This window comes from Crinia signifera, chromosome 6 (genome assembly GCF_055691185.1).
Source record: "Crinia signifera chromosome 6, ASM5569118v1, whole genome shotgun sequence".
Lineage (NCBI taxonomy): Eukaryota > Metazoa > Chordata > Amphibia > Anura > Myobatrachidae > Crinia > Crinia signifera.
Genome location: NC_139222.1, coordinates 43,124,919 through 43,152,595, shown reverse-complemented (window position 1 = coordinate 43,152,595; position 27,677 = coordinate 43,124,919). Strand labels below are relative to the sequence as shown.

Genomic DNA, 27,677 nt, shown 5'->3' with positions numbered 1-27,677 from the left:
TAATGAATGTTGTGACAAGATTTCACTTTTAAAAGTTGGCAGAAAAGTTTTCCGGTTCGTTGATAGACAGAAATATACAAAAAAAAAAATACAAAAAGAAAAGAAAAAAGTCTTCTCACATTCCTGTGTCCATCAGTGCTAATAATGAGGGGTGGGAACATGCGTCTGCTTCCCTCTAGTGAGGCACCAGTGGTGATATAAGCCTGGACACATGATTAGCCCAATTAGTAAGTGGAGAGAGAGGAGTGAAACCTCTCTCCTTGGTGTTTGCTGGATCTCTGAGGTGTTGTCGAAGTAGGGACCTCATCATGACTGGTCGTATAATGCTTCTTGCAGTTGGCACCCTACTGTTATTACTGCCCTCATCCTATGGGCAGTTCCCCAGGGCATGCAGCTCGGCAGGGAGTGTTGCCCAGCCTGGTCTGGAGATGGTTCTCCTTGTGGAGAGGTCTCCGGGAGGGGGGCATGCCAGGATGTGGTCCTGTCCAACGCCTCTGTGGGTCCACAGTTTCCTTTTTCTGGGATTGACGATCGAGAAAACTGGCCCGTTGTCTTCTACAACCGGACATGCCGTTCTCTGGGCAACTTCATGGGCTTCAACTGTGGGGACTGCAAGTTAGGCTACACCGGGCCGAACTGCACCGTGAGGAAGCTGATGGTGAGAAAGGAAATATTTAGGATGAGCACTGCCGAGAAAGACAAGTTTATCGCCTACCTCAACCTGGCCAAGCGCACCATCAGTACAGACTATGTCATTGCCACTGGGACCTATGAGCAGATGAGCAATGGTACCAACCCCCTCTTTGCGGACATCAATGTCTATGACCTGTTTGTATGGATACATTACTACTCCTCCAAGGATGCCTTCCTGGAAGGAGACCAGGTATGGGCAAACATTGACTTTGCCCATGAAGTACCCGCCTTCCTGCCCTGGCACAGATACTACCTGCTCCTTTGGGAACAACATCTTCAGAAGGTCACTGGGGATGAGGACTTCACCATCCCCTTCTGGGACTGGAGAGATGCCCAGCAGTGTGACGTCTGTACCGATGAGTTCTTTGGGGGGACCCACCCAACCAGCAATGTCCTCCTCAGCCCCGCATCGTTCTTCTCCTCCTGGCAGGTAAGTCCATTATCCGCTTACCCCACATAAGCCCATATTACATTGTGTTTAGGTTTCCTGTATAATTCAGAGGCAGCAGCATGCTGGGACTTGTAGTTTCTCAAGAGTAATATTGCTACTGGTTGCCAGTCTTTTCTGTACAGCAATGGCTCTCAACTGCGGTCCTCAAAGCACATACAGTCCAGCTTTTATGGCTGGGATACGGTCATTTTGGTTCATCACTGAAGGTTGACATGGCTTAGGTCGACGCATTAAATACTCAACAGAGTTGGAATGCCGACACAAGCATTAGGTTGACAGTGAGATGGTCGACAGCCAAATGGTTGACATGAGTTGTTCACTTTTAATTTTTGAGCCGACGTGTGCCGACAGGCGGTATTTCATGCCGTACCACCCACTACGGCGTGGCGGGAGAATAGAATAGTGTGCCGAGCGCATTGGCGCACCATACTTGAAGCATGAAGAGCGCAGTGGTACACTGACGGTGTCCATGTCAACATTCAGGACAAAAAAGCGAAACACATGTCAACCTAATTCTTGTGTCGATCTAAGCCATATCGACCTTCGTTGGTCGATCCAATGACCCCATACCCTTATGACTACCCCTGCTTATTCACAGATGATATAATAGAGCTGACTGAGGTACAAATGAGGTCACCTGGGCCTAACCCCGGATAGCCACAAAACCTGGACTATTGGTGTGCCTTGAGGACAACTGCTGTACAGTATTGTATGCTGGGGCTTGTAGTTCACTCGCTGCTATGGAGCAGTACCTGGCCTCTACTGTAACTGTACAATATTTCAGACAAGTAAAAAGTAGATTTTTTTTTTCTGTACTTTTACAGAACTACAGTAGTTTCCTATTAATAACCAAATTATTGTCATAGAATATGTATAATTAAGTAGCTACTTTATCGCCCTTCCCCCTCCCAAGTGTTGACTTCAGTTATTGTAGCCGCAGCCTAATCCTGGGGTACCTGCTAAAGTATTGGGGCTATTCCTGTGGCAGCGCATGTCATTAATTCAGCCAATAAACTCCTGGTTTTAGTGACGGTCATTGATTTCTGTAACCATGCAGAAGGCAGGATTGTGAGCATAGCGCCCAACATGACCCTCTCCGAGAGGAACACAATGCTCCGCTCCTGGACTTCCCTGGTAATGTAGGATTGCCATCACCTGTGGGGAACTAGGTAATTGATTAAGAAAGGTGTCACCACAGGTGATGGCAATCCTACTTTACCAGGGGAGTCCAGGAACAGAGCAATGTGTCCCTCCCGGAGAGGGTAATGTTGGGAGGTATGTTGTCAGTAATATGCAATCTACACTAGGGTGTCTCAACTGCAGTCCTCAGGAGTATGGGTCATTGGGTCAACATTGCTTATGTGGACTCATAAAAAAGGATAGTCTGTCATTGCATGTTTTACAGATCTCCTCGGTACATAACCAGTGAAATGTAAAACATCAGCCAGTAATGACTACATCAGTGCACAAACTAGTAAATCTGGAAAACATGCCCTGTTAGTGGCCCAGGAGAGCTGAAGTTGTGAAATAGTTAATGTTGTGCTCATTGTATAACTAGCGAAATTTGTGTTGTTTTTTTTTTGCCGACCGCATGCAACCAAAGTTGCGGGAGGCGGTGGGCTGGGCGATTTTCTCCCATGGCCGTTCCCATGCAAATCGCCCGGTGACGCTGGGGGGGGGCAGCGCAGCTGACATCACCGGATGTGCACATATGTCTAAGTGACCTGAGTCCCGTAGATATGCCTGCACAATGATGCGGATGGTTCCCCCTAGCCTGCGAATGGATGTTTCCATTCGCAGGCAATGCGGGCGAACCCATTGGTGCGATGAGCGGACGGGCAGCCCGACATTCGCTGGCATAACAGAAGACCTTACATACAGCAGGTAGCTTTTATTTCTCTTGCGCTAAGCAACACTGAAGAATCTGCTACTAAGATGATGTGCAACAATAAAATACCTATTACCGACATCCAGGGTAATGCACATCGGTTGTGTCTTCTGTGCTACAGAATAACTGGGTATGGGACATTAGGTCGACAGTCAAAAGGTTGACCGCTATTGGTCGACGTGCATTAAATCGACATGGTTAAAAGGTTGACCCAAGCAAAAGGTCAACATGAAAAATGTTGACATGCGTATTTCATGTTTTTGTCCCATGTCAACATGGGCACCGTATATAAGTGTACCGTGGTCTCAATAATTTGTGCACATTCTCCCTCTGATATTCTCATGCCCACTGGAATGATAAAGGCTGAACAAGTCGGTTAAAAAAAAAAATCATGAAAAAAATATCATTGACCTTTGGCCTGTCGACCTAATGACTACATGGCCCAAGGGTGTTTCTGTCTAGGCTGTTATGAGGTCCTCTATTGTGCTACGGGTGTACAGTGGGGCCGGGACTGTTGTCATACATGTTCATTACACTGTATAGTGTTCCTGTTCTCATATGGCTTCCTCTAGTGCTTGTTAATGCTATTTTAAATGCACTAAAAAAAAACTGCATCGCTGTGTACTGAGTCCTTCATTTTATGGAGTAGCCTGCTCCTTTATATATGGGACTCAGGGCCGGATTAAGGCTTGGTGGGGGCTGGGGCACTTATCCCTTTGAGTGCTAAAGTTGCCGTGAGAGCCTCAAAATACCCGCTAAAAATGCCAGCGTCGCTCACAGCGACTGTTCTTCTTTTTTTGGGGTGCAATATTTAAAATGCTGGGGGGGGGGGGGGTAGAGTATATTGTACAGTACATTCCTCCCAACAGTTCTCATTCCAGGAGGGATAAAATGCTTTCTACCCAGAATGGACTTCCTAATATGATTGGTGTCACCTGGGTTGACCAATAAATGGAATTTCAACACAGGTGATGGCAATCCTGAATTAGAGTCCAGGTGGATAAAATGTAGTCCCTGCAGTGGGTCTTGTCGGGAGGTATGGATTATGTATATTCAATTATACTACTTGTGTAATAATGCCTGTAAGCTGATTATAGCTCCACTTTATTGAAATACCATTTTTATAAACTATCCTTGTAGTGCAACAAAGACAATGTCACCTTAAAATACACATAGAAAAATAAAATCTACACGTTCATCTATCTATCTTGTCACATGCAGCATCCTATGTACCACTTACACACTGGGCCAGGAAGAGAGAGTACCTACAAATCATGAGAACTGCAGTTGCTCTATGGTTGACAGACACGAGAGGAGCACTAGGGTAAACTGCCGTCCCCAATGTTATATTCTTCCAGACTGCAATCCCTTGTATCCTGCCCCATTCGCTAGTGTCCCCTGAAGATCTGACCGATTTTGTCTGAATGACCTTTGTGCATTTTCCAATGACTGTCATTTTGCTCCTATAAGTTATCTGTATGTAAAAGGTCGGTGAATACTCTTCAAAGGCGCAAAAAGGAAAAGGTCTCCTCGTCAGATGTTTATTTTATGACACCTATTTTGGCCACGTTGATGTTTTAGGAATGTTAATTTCTCAAAAAAATTATATTTGGAAACTGGTATTAGTGTTCAAACTTTTTTTTTTTGTATACTCAATGGATACAACTCACGGTAAGAAAGGAGATCACGGGGGCTTAGCATACACCTGCGCAGGTATATGTAACCAATATCTCTGAATTCTATTATCATGTAGTGTTCTAGATTGGTTACTAGCATTGCTCAGTGTGCTGAGGGAAAAAATGTCTTGTTTTACTTACCCAGTATTTAACCCCTCCCTCATGCACCTGGGAAATGCTACTGAACTAATTGAGCATCTACCACTATCTGTATGTATGTTGTTAGAGGCAGAAGGTAGCCCATATTAGGAGGAGATGTGGGTCCTGATATGCCACATGGAGTAGTCAGGGGTTGCTCCAAGGTAGGTAGCTCTTAGTTTGGATATATCAAGTAAGGAGCCATTATCATGTGGCTCCTTGCTGGTTAATCGTAGGCCCAATTTAGGGTAACGGTGGTGTGGGGTGCGGTGCTCCTGGACTGGATGGGCTGGGTGGCTTTAGTGCGGCATGCCCATACATTCTATTAACACTTTTCCCTCACTAACACTATCTCTATCCTATTTTAATTACATTCATTTATCTCTCTCTTTTTATATAGCTTCGGCTTCCTATCACTAATGATTAACACTTAGGATATCACTGGCATGCCGCGCTGGGCTTCCCAGCTTATGATGGTTTTTTGGGGTGCCGCACCCTGCACCTAGATATAGCGCTAGGGACCCCCAATATACAGAGAAGCCTTGACGCGGCTTGGGGGCATAGAATACACCTGCGCAGGTATATGTAACCAATATCTCTGAATTCTATTATCATGTAGTGTTCTAGATTGGTTACTAGCATTGCTCAGTGTGTTGAGGGAAAAAATGTCTTGTTTTACTTACCCAGTATTTAACCCCTCCCTCATGCACCTGGGAAATGCTACTGAACTAATTGAGCATCTACCACTATCTGTATGTATGTTGTTAGAGGCAGAAGGGAGCCCATATTAGGAGGAGATGTGGGTCCTGATATGCCACATGGAGTAGTCAGGGGTTGCTCCAAGGTAGGTAGCTCTTAGGCCCTTATTCTGATTGACGCGGACTTTACCGCATACTTTCGGATCGCGTGTTTACGGCGTCTGCGCATGCGTGGAGAACGCAACGCGCATGTGCCACGCCTTGACTCGGTACCAGTTCGGCCAGATCCCGTCCAGAACTGTTCACCGCTATCATTCGGGAAATAGGGGCGTATTATGGGCGTCATGCGGAATGACACATGGGCGTAGTTTCAAAGTGGGCAAAACGGGGCGGAAACATGGGCGGACACGGGGGAGTACACTTATGTTGGGGGGCGTACATTCGGAAACCACTCCGAATGCACGCGATCAAAAAGGCCAGAAATGTGCGGTGTCCACAAGTGTACTATTGCTTTGCGGACACCACTCGTTCATGCGGTAGGCGAACGTACGCCTAATGACTACAACCATTAACACCTGAACCCAATAGAATCTACTCCTTTACTCATTACTCACTAATAGGACGCTTGTCAGTGCTTTAATTGAAACCATTGCTGCTTCAAGGAACCCGTACTAAACACCCACATATGCTGTACTTGTCAGACACTTTCAAACTGCTAACAATGGACATGACAGAATATTAATACTAGCAATACACATGTGTATTCGACATGTTCCAAATAAGCAGTTTTTTATGAGGATAGGTAATTGAATAAGTGGGTCATGTGATGTATAGCAGAAGATACTTCATAGTGGGTTGTTTGGCGTAAATACTCCGCTTACGTGCGGTAGCACCGCTTGGCTCCCGTTCGGATGCGGTATTCCCGAGCATACTCTGTAATACTCTGTAATACCGTGCCGAATCGGAGTGTTTCTCCCGCACACGCATGCTTTGTATGTCGTCCGTAAACACGCCCTGTTCTTAAAGAGTGAGTCCGTCCGAATGCGGAGGACACGTGGGCGTTTCTACGGACGATGGCCGCACGCGGCAAAACACCGTGGCGTGCGGACCGCACCGTAAGAATGCGGGAATATCCGCACCGATCAGAATAAGGGCCTTAGTTTGGATATATCAAGTAAGGAGCCATTATCATGTGGCTCCTTGCTGGTTAATCGTAGGCCCAATTTAGGGTAACGGTGGTGTGGGGTGCGGTGCTCCTGGACTGGATGGGCTGGGTGGCTTTAGTGCGGCATGCCCATACATTCTATTAACACTTTTCCCTCACTAACACTATCTCTATCCTATTTTAATTACATTCATTTATCTCTCTCTTTTTATATAGCTTCGGCTTCCTATCACTAATTATTAACACTTAGTATATCACTGGCATGCCGCACTGGGCTTCCCAGCTTATGATGGTTTTTTGGGGTGCCGCACCCTGCACCTAGATATAGCGCTAGGGACCCCCAATATACAGAGAAGCCTTGACGTGGCTTGGGGGCATAGAATACACCTGCGCAGGTATATGTAACCAATATCTCTGAATTCTATTATCATGTAGTGTTCTAGATTGGTTACTAGCATTGCTCAGTGTGTTGAGGGAAAAAATGTCTTGTTTTACTTACCCAGTATTTAACCCCTCCCTCATGCACCTGGGAAATGCTACTGAACTAATTGAGCATCTACCACTATCTGTATGTATGCAATCCCTTGTATCCTGCCCCATTCGCTAGTGTCCCCTGAAGATCTGACCGATTTTGTCTGAATGACCTTTGTGCATTTGCCAATGACTGTCATTTTGCTCCTATAAGTTATCTGTATGTAAAAGGTCGGTGAATACTCTTCAAAGGCGCAAAAAGGAAAAGGTCTCCTCGTCAGATGTTTATTTTATGAGCAAACAAAAGAAGGGTTCTGAGCGCAGATTATGGGATTGTGCACTGCAGCTGTCTCTAATTAAGGGGAATACCAAACCCCTTAGAGAATTGGAGACAAATACAAAAAAATAATGGAGGCAGCGCTGTGCAAAATCAATTCCTAATTTATTTAAAATGTAAACATTGACACTATTAAAATATATAACTAAAAATCAACAATATTAGCAGCTAGCAATACTATGGTAAGTATCAAAAAAGATCCGAAATCCCCTTCAGCTGGTTAGTAAAGCATAATTAGTTGCATGCATGCATAAGTATTTGGAGGGTTCAGTTCTCTTCAGTGATCACATATAACTTTGTTAAAATGGTTAGTAACTTGATTAGTAATGCAGTCCAGTCCCACCTATGTGCACATGGTATAATAGATGTAATACTTATAGCGTTCCAGATGCAGGGTGGGGGGAGGGCTGTCAGACCCCGGCGTCACTCTCCGACCGCTGGTGCTTTCCAGATACTTGCGGTCATATCCAAGAAGGTCCACCGGTTCTGTAAATGATAGCTGCCAAACAAAAGGTCCCCGTTATTCCCTCAAGGCGTTTCTCCGCCTTAATGAATCTCAGCGGCTTCCTCAGGAGGTATAAGTGGCTTGGTGCCGTCCTGACTTTTTATAGCGCCCGCTACTTGATGCGCAGGCGCTGTGGCGTCTTAGCCAGGCCTCGTTTTCGCACTTCCGGGTGCGTGGCTCGCCGCGTCACAGCGTCTCAGCCAGATCTCCTATTTGGAATGCTTTGTCCCTTCCCCGGACACTTCCGGGTGCGTGTCACACCGCGTCATGGTGTCTCGGACACGCCTCATTTCTAGACTGCTTGGTGTTGCTTCCGGGTGCGCGGCTCTTGCGTAACTTAGAGCTTACTTTTATGATAAGCTTGCGTTTCATGGCTGTGTTATTATATCCGCATTTTGCGTTCCACTCATACGGATCATGCTTTGTTGTTACCATAGTATAGATTTTTCATAAGTGATGCTATGAGATTTGTCATGAAAACGGCAAGAATTTTCACCACTTATATCGGCTATTTTTAGGGGAATCATATTCTATTAAACTAATACATAAAGAATTTTTCTTATATTAAAACCTTATTTTTTACATAAATATGCCAATAAATGTATGTGCAATTTAATTTACACATAGTTTCAGCGAGACATGTCTTCCACATTTATATATATAAAAATGACTTCAAAAAGTAATTGATAATTAGTACTCAGTAGGTATTTAGGGACCATATTCAGCATATTGCTGAAATGAGAAATATTGCATATATTGTCTACAGACAAATACTATATTCCCATAGTGTATATATATTATTTTCGGTACTTATGAGTTATCTTGGCGCCCGATTTCTAAATCGGGTCGGATCGGGCACATCGCATCGCATCGCATGCGACCATCGGATGCGATGCGATGACCCGATTTTTCCATAGGAATCAATGTTAAAATGGACTGAGTCCATTTTAACATGGAATTCAATGGGAAAAAGGGGTCCTTTTCATACCCCTACTATCCAAGTGGGCATGGAGTTGGATATAAACCTGTGGCGAGCGTAGCGAGCCACCGAGCCCGAAGCGTGGCGAGCCCCGCGAGGGGACACAGAATACCGTCCCCTCGCGGGGCTCGCTTCGCTCGCCACGCTTCGGGCTCGGTGGCTCGCTACGCTCGCCACAGGTTTATATCCAACTCCATGCCCACTTGGATAGTAGGGGTATGAAAAGGACCCCTTTTTCCCATTGAATTCCATGTTAAAATGGACTCAGTCCATTTTAACATTGATTCCTATGGAAAAATCGGGTCATCGCATTAACTTAAGGCATACAATCAAAAAATCGGGCGCCCAGATAACTCATAAGTACCTTATTTTCAATTAAATAACAAATTAAGTATTTAATAAAGGCGAAGTACAACATAATAATAATATTAATAAGCTACATTAATACGTACATATACAAGTGAAACATTGGACATGTGGATGTATAATACATTTTTATTCATTATACCCTCCCACCTCCCCATCTAAACCCACCCATACTGTACATCATAATGGTGCATCTCCCAGCATCACTATTTAATAACACTCCCACCCATCCTCCTCCCACCCCATACCTACTGAGTACTAATTATCAATTACTTTTTGAAGTAATTTTTATATATATAAATGTGGAAGACATGTCTCGCTGAAACTATGTGTAAATTAAATTGCACATACATTTATTGGCATATTTATGTAAAAAATAAGGTTTTAATATAAGAAAAATTCTTTATGTATTAGTTTAACCCCTTCCCGACATTGCCTTTTATGGTAATTTTTTTTTTTTTTTTCCTCCTTGCGTTCAAATAAGCGTAACTTTTTTAATTTTCCGGCTATATAGACACATGAGGGCTTTTTTTTTGCGGGACAAGTTGTACTTTTTAATGGTACCATTTACTATACCGTATAATATTCTGGGGAATCAGGAAATAATTCAATGTGGGGTAAAAAGAAAAAAAAAACGCAATTCCACAATTTTGCGCTGGTTACGGTTTTTTTGGAGTTCATAGTTCGTTTAAAATGATGGGTTATCTTTATTCTATGGGTCGTTACGATTCCGGTGATACCAAACTTATATAGTTTTCGTTACATTTTACCACTAAAAAAAAAAATAGAAAATGTTACGGTTTTTCGAATTTGCGTCGCGTCGCCATGTTCTGCGGCTTATAACTTTTTTATTTTTCCACCTACGGACCTGGGTGAGGGCTCATTTTTTGCGGGCTGAAGTGTACTTTTTAATTAATACCATTATGGGATATGGGCGACTTTCTGATCTCTTTTAGCTATTTTTTTTTGGGTAGGCGATGCGACCAAAAAACGTAGTTTTGGCGTTGGGGATTATTTTCCGTTTACGCCTTTAACCGTGCGGGATAACTAATGTTTTATTTTAATAGATCGGACTTTTAGGAACGCGGCAATACCAAATATGTTTATTTTTTTTATTTTTTATTTATTTTTATTTGGGAAATGGGGAAAGGGGGGTGATTTTGAACTTTTAATATTTTTTTATTTTTTTTTTATTTTTACTTTTACTACAAGGCCCCCTAGTGTACTTGACCACTAGGGGGCGCAATCGCCTGTACTAGGTTCAGCCATAGAGCTCTATGGCTGAACGTAGTGATTTTATGCACTACCTATTACATCCTGCCTCAGGCAGGATATGATAGGTATGCAGACACGGCCAGCACAGGGGTCTACATTAGACCCCTGGCTACCATGGCAACCGATCGGCACCCTCCGATCTCGCTGCGGGGGGCCCCGATCGGCGCCGGAGGGGGGCGCCCCCCCTCCGATCAGCTATTTAAGCACTGCGGTCGCTTTGCCCGCGGTGCTTAAAGGGTTAAACGGCCACGATCGGCGAACTCGCCGCTCGTGGCCGTGAGAGCAGGGACCTGGCTGTAATATACAGCCATTACCTGCTCTCTTTCAAGCCAGCTCACTCCGTGAGCTGGCTTGATTCCCCCGCAACCGACATATGACGTAAATGTACGTCATATGTCGGGAAGGGGTTAATAGAATATGATTCCCCTAAAAATAGCCGATATAAGTGGTGAAAATTCTTGCCGTTTTCATGACAAATCTCATAGCATCACTTATGAAAAATCTATACTATGGTAACAACAAAGCATGATCCGTATGAGTGGAACGCAAAATGCGGATATAATAACACAGCCATGAAACGCAAGCTTATCATAAAAGTAAGCTCTAAGTTACGCAAGAGCCGCGCACCCGGAAGCAACACCAAGCAGTCTAGAAATGAGGCGTGTCCGAGACACCATGACGCGGTGTGACACGCACCCGGAAGTGTCCGGGGAAGGGACAAAGCATTCCAAATAGGAGATCTGGCTGAGACGCTGTGACGCGGCGAGCCACGCACCCGGAAGTGCGAAAACGAGGCCTGGCTAAGACGCCACAGCGCCTGCGCATCAAGTAGCGGGCGCTATAAAAAGTCAGGACGGCACCAAGCCACTTATACCTCCTGAGGAAGCCGCTGAGATTCATTAAGGCGGAGAAACGCCTTGAGGGAATAACGGGGACCTTTTGTTTGGCAGCTATCATTTACAGAACCGGTGGACCTTCTTGGATATGACCGCAAGTATCTGGAAAGCACCAGCGGTCGGAGAGTGACGCCGGGGTCTGACAGCCCTCCCCCCACCCTGCATCTGGAACGCTATAAGTATTACATCTATTATACCATGTGCACATAGGTGGGACTGGACTGCATTACTAATCAAGTTACTAACCATTTTAACAAAGTTATATGTGATCACTGAAGAGAACTGAACCCTCCAAATACTTATGCATGCATGCAACTAATTATGCTTTACTAACCAGCTGAAGGGGATTTCGGATCTTTTTTGATACTTACCATAGTATTGCTAGCTGCTAATATTGTTGATTTTTAGTTATATATTTTAATAGTGTCAATGTTTACATTTTAAATAAATTAGGAATTGATTTTGCACAGCGCTGCCCCATTCTTTTTTTGTTTATTTTATGACACCTATTTTGGCCACGTTGATGTTTTAGGAATGTTAATTTCTCAAAAAAATTATATTTGGAAACTGGTATTAGTGTTCAAACTTTTTTTTTTTGTATACTCAATGGATACAACTCACGGTAAGAAAGGAGATCACGGCCTTTTCCTGATTTGTACACCTACCTGTATATATTTATTTTCTCACTTCACGTCTCTACACTGGGAGCACTTTCCCCATTGGTGAAACCCAATCCCAAAAGCGGACATCACCATGCAGTCCAAAGAAATCCCGATCCTGAGAAGCAGATATCGGCATACAACACAAAGAAACCTTGATGAGCTTGAAAATCTCCTTTCTTACCGTGAGTTGGGGCACGGCCATCATTCCACATTTTTATATTTGCTTTGAGTACAATCCATATACAAATAAGTTTGAACACTAATACCAAATATATTTTATTTGAGAAATCATCAACATCCCCAAAACATCAACGTGGGCCAAAACAGATGTCATACAAGAAAAATCTGACCGGTAGACATTTTAGTTGTGTAACACTTGGTCATGGTCAAAAACACTTTTTTGTAATTAGTGTCTTTGTTTTTGTCTTTAGACTGTGTGCAGTCAGCCGGAAGAATACAATCGTCTGAGAATCCTGTGCAATGGCACATCAGAAGGTCCCCTGCTGAGGAGTCCTGGACAACAGGACCGAAACAGAACTCCAAGGTTGCCCACCTCAGCCGAGGTGGAAGCATGTTTATCGATTGCAAACTACTGTATGACACTGGTCTTATGGACCGATCCGCCAACCTCAGCTTTAGGAACATGTTGGAAGGTAGAAACATCTCAAAGGGGGGAGAGATATCAAATCTTCTGAAGAAAGTGTTACCTGTAGCAATCAGAATTTGGTGACAACTAGGCACTGTTAGAACACAAATAAGAGTGTGTGTGTCTGTCCCCTCTCAAAATGTGGCCTCATTCACCTATTCCAAATGGCACCAAATAGCCTTTGTGTTCGGAGGATGGGTCAACTGGTTGAAATGGCCAAATAACCGACATTTAAAATCCCGACAAGGTCAAAATACCGACCTATAGAATGTGCAGGTGAAACTGTCAACATGACTTTGGGTCGACAGGTCGCGAGGTCGACATGGGTTTTTTCACTGTTTTTTGACCACAGTTGGAGGTGAACCGCAGCCCTTCGCATCGCTCGCTTCGCTCGCAATGCTTCGGGCACGGTGCCTCACTGCACTCGGCACGCTATTTTATTCTCCCACCATGCCCTAGTCACTAGGGCCTAGTGGATGGTAGGGCATGAAATACCGCCTGTCGGCACGTCGGATCAAAAAACAGTGAAAAAACCCATGTCGACCTCGCGACCTGTCAACCCAAAGTCGTGTTGACAGTTTCACCTGTACATTCTATATGCCGGTATTTTGACCTTGTCGGGATTTTAAATGTTGGTTATTTAAATGTCGGGATTTTGACTGCATCCCATTTTATTAACTTAAATCAGACCCAAGTACGTAGCATTGTTCTAGCCTTGATACCCCTTGTGTTTGCAGATAGATGTGCTAGTTGGGGTCTTCTAGCCGTTTAATCGTCTCCTTTCTGTCGTATCCAGGTTTCGCCAGCCCACTATCGGGAGTGGCGAACAGCTCCCAAAGTAACATGCATAATTCGCTGCATGTCTATATGAACGGATCTATGTCCTCGGTCCAGGGTTCTGCCAATGACCCGATTTTTGTTCTTCACCACGCGTTTATTGACAGGTGAGTCTTCCAAAAGGCAGGAATAACTGCCAATCCAGTGTCTTGTATACCAGCAGGGTAACGCCCCTCTCCCTCCATTTATGCAACATGGAACTCTTCCAGCTCACCGCCTGTTACCGTTCCCTTAGCAAGTTCTGAACTTGGCGCAACTGCAGATGGTCCCAAAGTTATACTTGGGAGGGGGCTGCTTCAGGGCCATCTTCCCTCTCTCAGTGCTAATCACTGATGACGTCGGGAAGTTGGCCCTGGGCTGCTTGGCTTTTGATTGGATGAGTACTCATGATGTCTCCTCACTAGGGCCCCAACAGTATGTACTAAGCCTTGGAGTGGGTTCCTGGATGGAGATAAAGTAACAACCAACCAGCTCCTGTATTTCAAACACAGCCCATAACATGGCAGTTAATGTAGGAGCTGATTGGCTGGTACTTGATCTCCAACCACTTTATCTCTCTCCAAGGTTTAGTACATAGATGTGGGTCCTGTTCCGTAAAAAGAAAGGCTCATGGCACATGTGACCTCTGACCCAATGGTTTTTAACAAATGGGAGGCTTATCTGGTGTTCTTTCTGCTAATCGACGTCTCGCTGAACCTAAAGATGGTGCAGTACCACCGCTTACCAGTCACATGAGTTAAGTGGCTAGGGAAGCACTGTACCTTTCAAAAGCCATGCACTGTAATTCCACTTTCCTGCCCGGGGTGTCGCTCTTTCAGTTGATGATTCTAGCACACTCTGGTCTGTATCACACCACAGCAGACACTTCCCATGCAGGAAGGCGGAACTACATTGGTTTTAAAAAATGCAGGGTACTAGGATGAACACTATGTAGGCATTAAACAGTGAAGCAGTATATTATAGCACATGGTGCCTCTGCTAATCTGCTGCTGGTTAGATCTGTGTCCTACTGCATGTATATATTTCCACTCTCCAGGTACGAATAGGACTACTGTAGACTCTGCCAATGGTTTAGTTATTTTCCTAATCTGGGTGAGGCTCAGAAGTTATAATTACTGTATATTGCGCCCAAAACTAATTGCTGTATATCCTACAATATCAGCAGGACAAAGGTCCTCTTATTCTGTAAATATAGCGACATTTCATTGTTTGCTGTATCTGTGGTAAGCCTAGTGTCAGATATACATGCCCCGACAACACAGTGCTGCCCTCCTGTGGTGAGCAGCTTTTTGAGTGGTCTAGTCCTCCTAGCTCCAGATATAGTGGGATATTCAATCCTCCGCCGCTATTTCCTCGGTCGGAAAGAGCGGCAGAAGCCTATTCAATACTGTCTTCCCCGACAGCATTGAACAGGCTTTTTGGCAAAACGGGGCCGACATTAGAAGCAGTCGGCCTTGTTTTGCCGGGAATTGTCAAGCTCCCGGCCGCAACACGACAATTTACGGCCGCTTCTTGCGGTCATGCCCCCTTCTCGGCCCTCAGCAGGCGGGACATTGAATCCCGCCTGCAAAATAAGAGTCGACCGAGAACGGGGCAGGGTCATTTCAGTCGGGCCAGCCATTGAATACCCCCATATAGTTCTCATTCCCCAACAAGAGTCTTTTCTACTTGACATTTTCCAGGTGATGTAAAAGGGGTCGATCTACCCAGTCTGCAGTGTGAATGGGGTCAGACCTGGCATTTGGGTAGAATAGAGGTATTAGAGAGCAGCATAGGCGAGGCTACTGGTAAGCTAATGGGGTTGACTGGAGTTACCTTTTATGAAACTAGCCAGATCCGTTCCATGCTCCTGGTCCTACAGGTACACCACATGCAGGAACGGACCTAATATACAATGGCATAGGAGAATTCTATGGTTTCCATGTAGGAAACGGCATTTACAGGTCTTCGCACTGATGCTTCTTTCTTCCTCAGCTTATTTGAGCAATGGCTACGAAGACATCAGCCAACACTTGACGTGTATCCGGAAGCCAATGCCCCAATTGGACACAACCGTGGCTACAACATGGTTCCATTTATTCCGCTATACACTAATGGAGAGTTCTTTGCAGCGTCAAGAGATTTAGGATATGACTATGATTACCTTGCAGATCCAGGTACCGTTTTCTATTTCTGCGATTCATAGAGAACTGGTCGAAAAATTAAACTGTGACCAATTTAATTCCATACTTTAAGTTTCCAATATACAGTATTCCAAATTCCTCCCCCTATATCTGCAGCCTGTATGTATGCAAGTCTATTCCAGGTATTCATTATCTACAATATAATAGTGCCCTGGGTAATATTCCACCCCATAGTAGTGCCCTAGATTATTTTATGAACTATAGTAGTGCTCTAGTTTACATTGTCAGTGTAGGTCGGCCAGTACACATTATGCCACACCGTATCCACAATTCACGTTCCTTCATAGTGCCCACAGTACATATTATGTCACATTAGTGCCACACTGTAGTGCCTCTATTTCATATTGTGCCTCATTAAAGTGCCTCAATTCTTATTAGGTAACCTAAGCATAATTCCCTCAACATTGTGTCATCTGCCCATTTTACAGTGCCCTCCAGTTAATAACTTAACATTAGTCTCCAGTTCAGATTATGCAACATTAGTGTCCCCTTCTTATTATACTGTAGCATACACTAAATACTCCTTTTACTGAAACTGTAATGCCACAGAATTCAGGCTGGGCCGGGGAACCCAATTGCTTAGCAGGGAGATTGGTATGCAACTTTATAACCCCTTGGCACCCACTATTGTCACGCTTCTACCTGTGTTTAAGTGTATATATGGGGAGCATGCATATCAGTGTTCCCTCCTGTGCCTCGTTTCATCTTTCGCGAGCATTATTTTAATATAAGGTTCTGAATGAGGAAAACAGTGGTTGTGTTTTTTAGTTTTTAGTTTTTTTTTTTTCCTTTGAACAAGTATCATGTCTGCAAGCCCTGACTCCCACAATCCAGGCGAAAATGACAGTTGGGGCCAAATGTAATAGGGTGAGAGTTTCAGAAAGTGAGAGATTTTGGGAGAGTTTCCCCCTTTTTTTTTTTTTTAAAGCAGCAATCAATTACACTGCAAAACCAGGTTGATTTTGCGATGTAATTGATTGCTGCTTTAAAAAAAAAAAGGGAACACTCTCCCAAAATCTCTCACTTTCTGAAATTCTTACCCTATTACATTTGGCCCCTGGATTCTCTCACTGCTTTAAAGAATGCATCGCACACTGCCAGCAACGTTTACAGTATGGTGCTAATATTACTCACTTGTCAGTGTGTGTGTGTGTGTGTGTGACCGGTGTAATCTTATAATGGTGGAGAGTTATCAAATCTTGGGGAGCGATAGAGTGGAGAGATTATTCCGACAGCAGCAAGTAATCTGCTTCTATCATTTCTTGCAATGCCTATGGAATGACTGAAGAGTGGATTGGTTGGTTATTGCCTTATCTCTGTGATTTTGACCAATGTTTTAGACCAGGAGCGCGAAGCTGGTGGAAATAGTAATACAAATCCCAGCATGTACTGATCATGTTAGTGTACTCTAACATCATGCATGGAGGGGAAGCAATCTTCCTGGTTCACTTCTTGCTGCATCTGTAACTTTTACATTGTGGAATTGTCTATAAGTATAGTTGGGGCAATTATCTGTTTATTTATTCAGCTGTAGGGTTGGAATAATTACCTACATTTTTCTCCAATGTTAAGGCCCCCCCCCACCTACATACCCTTGTGAGAGGTATCTCATGCTATCAGGAGAGATGACAGGTTGTCCGGGCCCCGGTGAAATGTAGGGGACGTGACCTTCATGAGGGTGCATGGGCCCGCCCCTATGGAAATAATAAACCAGCGGGAGAGGACAGGCTGTCGCTTCCTCTCTCCCCCAATCAGCACTTAGCAGTGTGTGCTGAGCTGGGGGGAGAGGCTGCGGCAGGATGTAATCTCTCTCCCCATTGCCCGGCTCCCTGCAACAAGGGAGAGGGGGGGTGGGACCCAGTAGGCCCAGATAAAAAGTTAAGTATGTATTGCTCTAGGGCTCTGATATACAGTACATGGGACTGCGCAATGGATTGGATGTGGAGGTGAAACGCATGTGATTTGCCACTTTTCATCCAATTCATCGGCCCGTTGCATCAGAATCAGATCAAATTGGCCAAAATCGCACTAGTGTATGGGGGCTTTAAAACTTTGACATTCTACATATTGCTTCACCTACTATATACAACACTCAATACATAGCTGCTGCTTGTTACTAATGTTACACGTATTAACCCTTGGGGTCCATTTATTCACATTTTTACTAAAATGTTCACCTCACATACAGGGCCAGCTCTAATTCCATTGCTCCATATATCTCTAACCTCATCTCCATTCATACACCCTCCCGCCCTCTACGGTCAGCTGACGACTGTCGTCTCTCCTCCACCCTGATCACTGCTTCCCATGCTAGAGTACAGGACTTTGCCCGTGCTGCACCCCTTCAGTGGAACGCACTCCCTAGCTCCATTAGACTCTCCCCGACCTTGCAAAGCTTCAAACGGGCACTGAAAACTCACCTATTCATCAAAGCGTACCCTTCCACTGCATAAACCAGCTGGTTCTCCGACCCCTCACCTGTTTACATCCTGCTATCTAACCACCACCCCCTCGCTTGCACCTCTTGTAATCTGTCTGTCTCCCCTTCCTACTAGATTGTAAACTCCTCCGAGCAGGGCCCTCTTCCCTCCTGTTGTCAAAGCCCTCTTCTCTTCACATTTCACTCACAGCTCTCCTTTACTCCAACACTCAGTGACCATCTTCATACTCCTCTCCATCATTGGCCTCAAGCCTCTAGTTGTAGGTTAATTGAGTCCTCACTACTTACATTTAAGCTGTAATGTGTATTGATCTGTGGCGCTCTTTATTTGTATTGTATTTTTGTTATTTATTCAATGTTATGCCAAGTTTTGTCTCCCTGTATTGTTCCTTTGTACGGCGCTGCGAAACACTTGTGGCGCCTTATAAATAAAATAATAATAATAATAATAATAATAATAATAAAATGTGAAATCGGTTTCACACCCATCTCGCATTATTTTAGTATCACTTGAAGGCATATATCCCATCTGGCCACATATACAAAAAAGTCATAAAATTCCAGTAGTGAACCCTGTGAGAACCCCCGGCTTCAGCTGGCCAATCAGAGGGCTCCCATGCAAATCGGAGGTTCTGCAGAGGCTTTCACTGCCCCTAGGCAGTGCGGAAACAGTGTGACCGTGTGAGGATGATGTTGAAAAATCATACTCCCCTCCCCAGGGTCCACTGCTCGGTGCTTTGGCAAGCCTGCCGGTCTTCGGGGCTCCCTGCTGCTCTGTGACTGCCTCTGTGGCACACTTCACAGCAACGGGGCTCACAGAAGGAGGAAGCCCAGAATACGAGTCTATTCCCAAGTGGTTAGTGTGAATCAGCAGAGGTGGTGGGGTCGGGGGTGGTCAATGGATCACATTCCAGGGGGTCATCGCAATGGGGATGGTTGGCAGTAATGGCGGTGCAGCACTGGGGAGGGGGGGTGTCCTTTTCTCTAGACTTGAACCTGAGGACTATTGGGGACCCAGCAGATGAGGTCACCTGGTGGCAGTTGGTGGGCCCATATTTTGTCCCTCAGCTTTACGGTTACATTGCCGTGTTTAGTACTTGATGTGCACCTGCCTTTTTTCTCTGTTGAACGAAGCCATCCGGCTGAGTAACATCTTCTCATTATGTTTAGAATTAGGGTGTGTAACTCAAGCCCCCTCCCTATACACTGTACAATTTTGGGGACATTATAAGGCCAATTTTGGTCATCGATAGGAGTGGGAAGTCAAGTTTAATCTGTATGTAGCATTCACAAGGATTTCGAGCAGGATTTGTGCGTAAAACAAACCCAAACCTCTCCTCCTCGTACACGTTTTAAGCATTCGGAAGACCTAAAAGACGTTCTTCAGGGCACTGAAGAGTGTAAACCTTTTTGTTTGCTCACCGCATTGCTCGGATAAGTGAGTTTATTCATTACTTTGTAATATTGATTTGGATGTTTAATTAAAATTCCAAATGTAATTAAAAAGAAAATGAAGTTAATTACAATTCTACAATATTTCTTGGTTAATTACGGATTCCTTTCCTCTTGTTGGTTCCTAGAGAGGAAGGTTGGCAATGTCTAGCCTGAAGTGGCGAACCTAGGGCGCGCTAATCTAGAAAATAAACAATAGTGCAAGTAAAACTGCAAAATTCGCTCAAATAATTATATGGCGGTGGGCGGTTGTGGTGGTGACATTTGATGAATGTAAATTGGCAGGTACGCTCGCTTGTTTTGAATGAATGACTGATTACAGAACTCAACCATATGATCTGCAAAGTCACTTTTAGCCCCGCCCCCTTCCTGCCATTGCTAGTCGGTGACCTACAATCCTGTCCGCTGCACTATGAAGCTGGCAGGATGCCAGAGAGCCAACTACTTTTCTGGGGTATTTTTAGGGACTACTCCAAAAATCTGTAGCCTCCTGCAGCTCCCGGGAGGGTATCCAAGCATGGTGTTAACACTTAGCTGGTTATGCACAAAGGGCCTAATGAACATGTCAATGATATGCGCCGAACGTAGTGAGGGAACTAACTTTTATTTCCATCAGAGATCGCCGAAGAGGGGGCGGGTGCTGAAGTTATGTGACTGGGCCGAATTAGGTCCCTTCCGATGGGGCTTGAATTAGGCCCAAAGTTTCCTCCTTGACAGAGCCAGATGCACTACGCTTCAAACGTGATTAAAATGGAGAGTGATAAACCACCAGCCAATCAGCTCCTGCCTGACATTTTTCAAACAGTCTGTGACATGGCAGGCAGGAGCTGATTGGCTGACTGTTTATCATTCTCCATTTTATCACTTTTTGAAGCTTGGTGCATGTGGCCCTTAGTGTCTACAGAGAACAGTACTTTACTTTCCTCGGATCCTTCCCCCCCACAAGTAACTGCAATCTCCCTCCCTTCCCCGTCCCAAGTTCTGTGCATACTTTTATAAACAGGTAGTTGCTTTAGAAAACGATCTGATTTTAATTAATGCATTTAGTCTTGTGCATCATTAAATAGCACTCCAGTACTGTAATGAGCGCGCCAGCCGGTGATGGAAGCACTCGGTACACTTTCGCGGGGAGCCTAATTTCTCTTTAGTATGTATTTTGCATATTTTTAGCATGTAAAACTTGAGTGAAGTGAACAGACCTATATACCCAGGACACTGGTAATTACAGCAATTTTATTCATGGCTAGTTTTATTAGGGCCATTAATTCTACAATGTTATGGGCTTCATAGCATATTCTGCTTTTTACGTGTTCTTCATCTAAATTAAGATCTTTCTGCTGAATATCATTACCGAGGTTCGTGTTGCATGAGGAAAGGGAAAAAAGGTGCATTTTATTTAGTGTCGGCAATATGAGGAGGAAACGGGAAATGGTGTCCGGATGGCTGATCGACAGCTGCTAGGGCCTTGATGGCTAACCTTGACACTCCAGCTGTTGAACTACACATCCCAGCATGCTCTGCATCAGATTTAGAATGTCAAAACTGAAGCAGAGCATGCTGGGATGTGTAGATCAACAACATCTGGAGTGTCAAGGCTAGCCAACAAGGGTTTACTCTAGGTAGACATTCAATAGGTTCAAGCAAAAGGTCAAGGTTTTTTTGTTTTGTTTTTCTACTTTCACCATTCATATAGACAGATGGAGCCCTGCCGGGACCTGTAGATTCTTCTGTGTGGTCCTGAAGTGCCTGACCCCATCATTGAAAACGTACCTCCCAAAATGGCCACCACCTCAGAAGACCAATATTCAGGATGCTAGAGGAGGTGGCCATTTTGAAAGATACGTTTTAAATGGCTTCAGGAGTGACCATATTTGCCGACATTTAAAGTCTCCTCTCTGGGAGAAGCCTAGAGAGGAGACTTTCATCTGCCATTAAGGGGGCGGTGACAGAGCCCTACATCATCAAGCCCCACCCCATTGTGTAGCCCTGCGAATCGCAGGATTTTTTACTAAGGGGGTGGAGCTAAAATTATGAAAATTACCAGTCTCCTCCTAGAGACTGGTGGCATGTAGGATGTTTGCCCACCCTTCCGGGGGAGGAAGCCAGGAGGGGAGGCAAGGATGTGAGTGGCAGCAATGGCTGGTGGAGGTGGAGGAGGGGGGGGGGGAAGATCCCCTGACAATAAGCAGGATGGCACCACAATTAATATGCTACTGACTGCGCAGTGGTAGTGGAGCACGACACCATGCCAGAGGCATGGTAAGCAAATCTGTGAAGGGGACGTGGTACTCTAATACAGTTTCTCCTGTAACTGTGAACTAGTGCCACCTAGGGACGTAAGGGTGAATTACAAGTGGAAGGCTTGAAGCATCTCCCCCTAAGACCAGTAAGACCTTGCATCTTAGCCTCCCCTGTTTTTCTTCATGCCACCACATAAAGGCCCTTATTCTGATCGGTGCGGCCGGAGCCGCATATGCGGCTCCGACCGCACCAGACGAATCCCCGCCTTCCATACGGATCGCCACGGCCGTCCGTACGCGGCCATGTGGCGATCCGCATGATTGTGGACGGGGATACGCCTCCTCCATGGTGGGAGCAGCCCCTGCATTCGATGGTCGCCGAACATCGAATGCAGGGCCGCACGCTCCACCAGGTCCCGCAACACAAGACCACACGGACACTTGTCCGTGTGAAATCTTGTATGGGGGCGGGCAGCTGACATCCGGCGATGTCAGATGCCCGCCCTGTACCCACGCGTCATAGCCTCATTAGCATGCGTACTACATGCATGGGAACGCCCATGAAACGCGGGGCGTATGCATATGCAAATGAGGCTTCGTAGCCCCTCACGCCCCTATCCACCCCCTTTGCGGCGGACAAAATACGTGTACGGCGATTTCGGCTGCACATGCGCAGAGTGGCCTCTGCACATGCGCAGACCGAAAACATCGGCGGAACGGCCGCATGCGGCCGTTACCGCTTCAACCAGAATAAGGGCCAAATTGAGGTTCTCGTTTCACCTCATTACAGATGTGACCGTGTACGTTTGTAAATTTAGTAGGGTATTGATCATGGGTTTAAGCCACTTCTTTCTGCTGCATTTGATGGACAGACAGGACCATTTATTTTGCCCTATCAATATGGCTGCTGTACTTATTTTTTTTGGCCCATATCTGGGCCTTGCAGCCTATTGTTCCCAACTTTAATGCATGACGGAACTTGATGCAGGACCTGACACTACAGTATGATCTGCAGCAGTGGTTCTCAACTGTGGTCCTCAAGGCACACCCGCAGGCCAGGTTGTATGTAGTTCCCTACTTATTCACTGATGGTATAATCAAGCTGACAGGTTCAAATTTAAGCCATATGTGCCTAAGCCTGGATAGCCAGAAATCCTGGACTGTTGTGTGCCCTGAGGACCACTGCTCTACAGGACAATCATTAATTCTGGTACAATGACCCCTAATGCATTCTGTGTTAGACATGGGGCCCATCCTCTCGTTCTAGTAGGCAAGTACTCCAAACTACGGAAACATCTGATATCCAGCGTTCCTCTGGTCCCAGCCAATGCCCGATCAGGGGCCACATGGGGCCCATCCTCTCATTATAGTAGGCAAATATTCCAAACTACGAAAACATCTGATATCCAGCATTCCTCTGGTCCCAGCCAATGCCCGATCAGGGGCCACATGGGGCCCATCCTCTCGTTATAGTAGGCAAATATTCCAAACTACGAAAACATCTGATATCCAGCATTCCTCTGGTCCCAGCCAATGCCCGATCAGGGGCCACATGGGGCCCATCCTCTCGTTATAGTAGGCAAATATTCCAAACTACGAAAACATCTGATATCCAGCATTCCTCTGGTCCCAGCCAATGCCCGATCAGGGGCCACATGGGGCCCATCCTCTCGTTATAGTAGGCAAATATTCCAAACTACGGAAACATCTGATATCCAGCATTCCTCTGGACCCAGCCAATGCCCGATTAGGGCCACATGGGGCCCATCCTCTCGTTATAGTAGGCAAATATTCCAAACTACGGAAACATCTGATATCCAGCATTCCTCTGGACCCAGCCAGTGCACGATCAGGGCCACATGGGGCTGGAGCTGAAATGTCTGCGTGGTGTTGCAGGTGGTGTGATGAGATGCGGTTACCAGTATACTGATCCCGGCATCCCGCCTGCCCTCACAACATTGGTGCTGATGCTCCAAATCTATCAGAATTCCAACGCTGGAATACTGCCAGCCGGGATCCGGATGGGTTAGTATGCGGGGGTAGCTAGCGTGCGGCCGGGGGAGGGGGGTTTAGGTCTAGGTACTACCGGAGGGACTCAGGGTAGGCTGCGGGGAGGGGAAGGTTACGCATGACTGCAGCAAAGAGGTTCTGCAGCAGCACCTACCAGGGTTATAGTCACCTGCAAGGCAAATAGCTGTTTGTCCCATTGGCCATTGCCCCCTGGTTGTACCCTGCTGTATGTGGGTGTGTGTGGCACTATGGCATCTATCTTCTGAGTAGATAACCCCATGTAACCCAGGGAGGAGACCAAGGGGCTCATTTATCATTTCATGTTTGTGTCTAATTCCCCAAATATACCCACTTTGGGGGGGGTTAGCCGCAAATATTAAATGCCTCCAAAATGTATGATGGAGGGACCACGGCCCTATACTATAACTTCCTACCCCGCCGGCAGTGGCATCATCCATAGGTTTCTATGGGTGATGCGATGCTCCCCAATGTATCAATAGCGGGCAACATGGCATCAGGTCCCTGAGCTACCACCATTCTGACATGGCGGTAGCACATTGCAGCCTATGGGCTACTTACCGCAACGCCGGCGGGGCAGTGCGGTCTGTGCTAACCACGCATACGGCACCCGGCTGAGCAGTTTGCAGGGTTACGGTGTACCACCTATAGTATCGCATATGGAGTGTAACTCACACTCCCGGAATGGCTGCGATCCCCCAGAAAGGTGGACAAAGGGTTAAGAGCAGGGGTCAGACAAATATATTAGTACAATGGGGAAACATTCACATTAATAAACGGAAAATAACACTGACTTGCTGTTCTTCCTTTAACTGATCCATATATACATATGTATATAAATTTCTGTATGTGCTTGTATATTTATTACACATATCAAATATCTCTATATAGAAAAGGCTGAATACACCTCACCTCTAAGATGAAGTACCACCTCTGACCACTAGAGGCCACTCAACAGGCCCAATTACTCCTTAGAAAGTAAAAGCAAAATTATGTTTCAAACTTGGAAGAGAGGGAGCTGTGAAGAAAGAGATTGGGGGTAGGGGTATTACCCGTCAACGGGACAGGCTTGGGTAGGGTGCTGAGCCATCAACGGGACAGGCTTGAGTAGGGTGCTGAGCCATCAACGGGACAGGCTTTAACCTAAAAATAACAGTTGCACAAACTGTATGTGATCCTGGGTGGTATGATCCCACCCAGATCACATTGTATATGGGGCTAAAGGTGCCCATACACGCACCGATCCCGGCATGCGTTCTGTGCATAACTAGCACACATCGCATCGTATGCCTTGTGCATGCGTTGTGCATGCGATGCGATAAAATGCTAGTACAAAAAGTATGTGCAGCACATACTTTTTGTACTGTGCGATGAGGTGCCGCGGGAGCGCGCACCCCATCACATAGCATCGCACCGCCGGGATCGGTGCGTGTATGGGCACCATTAGTGTAGCTGTACAGATCCTCATAGCCCACAGTACTGCCCCAACCTACCATATACTTTTATTACACATTACATTCCCACAGCTATTTACCACATGAATACGGGTCAGACCAGTACAGTAGTACAACGGGAACACTCACATTAGTGGGAAATAACACATCAGACACTGATTGGCTTGTCAGGCTTTTTATTGTTGACAACAACAGAATCATATAGAGGCCGCTCAGCGACCAAATGACTCCATAGACAGTGACAGCAAAATGATGTTTCAGACTTGCTGGATATGGAGAGAGGGAGTTGTGAAGACAGAGATTGGGGGTAGGGGGATTACCCGTCAACGGGACTGGCTTAGGGGGATGAGCCGTCAACAGGACTGGCTTAGGGGGATGAGCCGTCAACAGGACTGGCTTAACAATGTTGCACAAACTTTAATGATTTAGTTTGCTGCAATATAAACTGACACAAGTCAAATCAACTGTAAACTTTTTTTAAACAAGTTCCCAGGTTACGGGATAGCTGATGTTACGGGCTCAGTGAGTCCGATATCCAGGTTATATAATCACGCTGGGCATATCGTCTTCCTCCTCCTCCTCCTCCTTCCATAGGAAGCTGACATCCACCCGCTTCTTGTAGATCATCCTATAAAAACAAACGTTGATCAGTGACTGTTCTTGTAAAGACACAAACGTTTGCCATGTACAAGTCATCTCATTATTCCCTGGCCTGCTGCTATCTGGCGCCTGCACCATGTTACTGGCCCTTACTGACTACATTTATCTGTGTGATTCCTCTTTGGACCAATAAGAGCGCTGATACTGTGGGTGTGACATGACAAGGACGGCCCCCTACAGGAAGCCCAGTGTACAGTGATGTGAGATCCCTCTAATGGGGCCACACACCGAGCGATTGCGGCCTATTTTCTAAGTGATCTGACTAGATTGCCTAGAAATGAAGCATGTATCACTGTGTGTGTGGGGCCCATGGCGATGCGTGGCCCCATATGCCGCTATCACCGGGAGATGCAGATACTGCACGCAGTATAAATCTGGTCATCTCCTGCGTTCTCTCTATTGAGAACATGGGCAGTGACAGATCACTGAGGTCTGCTGAGAGTGAGAGATCTGTGCTTAGTGATCTAACATCACTACGTGTGTGTGTAGGCCCCATCATTTACATGGCTTCATTTCTCCTATTACATTGTTACACTCCCTTAGTATAATGCAGGGTTGCCTACCCTCCTGGAATGGCCGGGAGAGGGGAAACCCTCCCGGGGAGCTGTCAGACTCCCCCCCCCCCCCCCTTTGGCGGAGAGGGCAGCCAGCAAGTAGACAAGTATGGTATAATCTCTTATATATTTGGCTACATCTGTCACTCAAAGTGTGTCTGGAGCTGTAACGCTGGGTTGTGGACTTCCATCTTAATTTATGATTGTCATCACCTGTTTTAAACAGGGTAATTGATAAGAAAGGTGTTTAAGCACAGGTGATGGTAATCCATAAATTAAGAAGAAAGTCCAGAAACAGAGCAATGTGTCCCTCCTGGAGAGGGTCATGTTGGGAGATATGCACCTCCCTCCCTCCCCCCCCCCCCATTCACGGCATCCCCACGATTAAATGGCTATGGTCGACAATGAAAAAGGTTGACAAGATTTATTTTTCACTTTTTCAATGTTTTCATATTCATTCTCATGTGTCGACATGGACACCAATGAAGTGCCACACTTATTTCAACATTTACATGTGTTGACCTTTCTGTGTTGATTTTTTCTTGTGGCAATTTGCGGCACCCCCCGCGACCCCCCTCCCGCGATTTGCAGCACACCCCCCGCAATTCGCGGCACCCCCGGTGACTCCCGCGATTCGCGGCCCCACCCCGTGACACCCTCCCCTCCTGCGATTCGCGGAACCCCGCGACCCCCCCTCCCATGATTCGCGCCAACACCCCGGGCCCCCCCTCCCGCGGTTCACAGTGCCCCCCACGACCCCCCCTACCGCGATTCCCCACCCCTGACCCCCCTCCTGTCATTGCTGCAACCCCCCGCGCCCCCCCTCCCACAATTCGCGGCACCCACACCCCCCCCCCCCCCCGCGACCCCCCTCCCGCAATTCACGGCATCCACCCACGACCCCTCCTCCCGTGATTCGCGGACACCCCTCACCTCCTCCCTCCCCCCCGCGCGCGATTCACGGCAACCCCAGGATTAAATGG

The 27,677-nt window shown here is 46.0% G+C and overlaps 1 pseudogene across 1 annotated transcript in view; it reads left to right on the top strand.

The window, feature by feature from the left end:
• The first annotated feature begins 308 nt into the window (after positions 1-308).
• Positions 309-27,677, top strand: part of LOC146007593 (tyrosinase-like) — a 72,826-nt pseudogene continuing 45,457 nt past the window's right edge. Inside the window, exons 1-4 of the transcript XR_014444364.1 lie at positions 309-1,123; positions 12,632-12,853; positions 13,643-13,790; positions 15,658-15,839. The product of XR_014444364.1 is annotated as a tyrosinase-like (transcript). The remainder of the gene's footprint in view (positions 1,124-12,631; positions 12,854-13,642; positions 13,791-15,657; positions 15,840-27,677) is intronic.